This window comes from Myxine glutinosa, chromosome 1 (assembly GCF_964187855.1).
Source record: "Myxine glutinosa chromosome 1, kmMyxGlut1.1, whole genome shotgun sequence".
Lineage (NCBI taxonomy): Eukaryota > Metazoa > Chordata > Myxini > Myxiniformes > Myxinidae > Myxine > Myxine glutinosa.
Genome location: NC_136261.1, coordinates 237,431,708 through 237,433,530, shown reverse-complemented (window position 1 = coordinate 237,433,530; position 1,823 = coordinate 237,431,708). Strand labels below are relative to the sequence as shown.

The window sequence follows — 1,823 nt, the reverse complement described above, 5'->3', positions numbered from 1 at the left end:
ATCAGTTCGGTCCAAGAAAATACCCTTTTAAATTAGAATTCCGCCTTTTCTAAATGCTGAACATCAAGCAAGAAAGCATCATGTTCCATTTTAAAGTCTTTGGTTTGACTCGGTCGGGATTTGAACCACCGACCTTCCAGACTCAGAGCAGGGATTTGAACCACCGACCTTACAGACAGATTTGAACCACCGACCTTCCAGACTCAGAGCAGGGATTTGAACCACCGACCTTACAGACAGATTTGAACCACCGACCTTCCTTCCAGACTCAGAGCAGGGATTTGAACCCCCGACCTTGCAGACAGATTTGAACCACCGACCTTCCAGACTCAGAGCAGGGATTTGAACCACCGACCTTACAGACAGATTTGAACCACCGACCTTCCTTCCAGACTCAGAGCAGGGATTTGAACCCCCGACCTTGCAGACTCATAACAGGGATTTGATCCACCGACCTTCCAGACTCAGAGCAGGGATTTGAACCCCCGACCTTGCAGACTCATAACAGGGGTTTGAACCACCGACCTTCCAGACGCAGAGCAGGGATTTGAACCACCGACCTTCCAGACTCATAACAGGGATTTGAACCACCGACCCTGCAGACTCAGAGCAGGGATTTGAACCACCGAACTTCCAGACGCAGAGCAGGGATTTGAACCACCGAACTTCCAGACTCAGAGCAGGGATTTGAACCACCGAACTTCCAGACTCAGAGCAGGGATTTGAACCACCGAACTTCCAGACTCATAACAGGGATTTGAACCACCGACCCTGCAGACTCAGAGCAGGGATTTGAACCACCGACCTTCCAGACGCAGAGCAGGGATTTGAACCACCGACCTTCCAGACTCATAACAGGGATTTGAACCACCGACCCTGCAGACTCAGAGCAGGGATTTCAACCACCGACCCTGCAGACTCAGAGCAGGGATTTCAACCACCGACCTTCCAGACTCAGAGCAGGGATTTGAACCACCGACCTTGCAGACTCAGAGCAGGGATTTGAACCACCGACCTTGCAGACTCAGAGCAGGGATTTGAACCACCGACCTTGCAGACTCAGAGCAGGGATTTGAACCACCGACCTTGCAGACTCAGAGCAGGGATTTGAACCACCGACCTTGCAGACTCAGAGCAGGGATTTGAACCACCGACCTTCCAGACAGATTAATAGACGCTCCAACAAGGAAGGTTGAATGTGGTTAAAAAATAACGACGTTATGAAATTACCAACGGTTAAAATTGTGGTTTAGTAAAATAAGTGTTCCCTGACCGGGAATCGAACCCGGGCCGCGGCGGTGAGAGCGTCGAATCCTAACCACTAGACCACCAGGGAGACACATTAGTTGATGTAACTGGAGGAAATCAGGTGTTAATAAATGAAAATCACGTGGTTGGTTGGGAAGAACACACAGGCACACGAAGGAGAATGAGACGCTTGAAATTCACGAACTGGAGAATGAATGAGACTGACTTTGTGAAACACTCCGAGTTTTTGATCCACCACAAACGTAACAACAACCTTTTACCTTCCTGCACATACACACCTGGGTACCATTCGTGAGTAAATGAAATACCGGAACTCTTATTGTTGAAACATTCGCTCAAATCAATATGATTTGGTCATTTAAAGAGAAAGATTTTCTTCTCACATTATGGAGGCAAAATCAGCACAAAGTTTCAGGTTTTCGGGGAAATTTGTGGAAGGGGGAGATGTGGGGTTGTGCTTGGAGTTATAGAAAGGCTGCACACCTGTACCTGCACAAGGAGGAATATTGAATGATGTCATATGAGATCGAATGGGAAAATAAATTTTTTAAATC

General features: G+C 47.8%; 1 non-coding gene across 1 annotated transcript; it reads right to left on the bottom strand.

Moving 5' to 3' along the window:
• Positions 1-1,264: 1,264 nt before the first annotated feature.
• TRNAE-CUC (transfer RNA glutamic acid (anticodon CUC)) lies at positions 1,265-1,336 on the bottom strand. The gene has a single exon. It is a non-coding gene; the product is annotated as a tRNA-Glu (tRNA).
• Between the last annotated feature and the right edge of the window lie 487 nt (positions 1,337-1,823).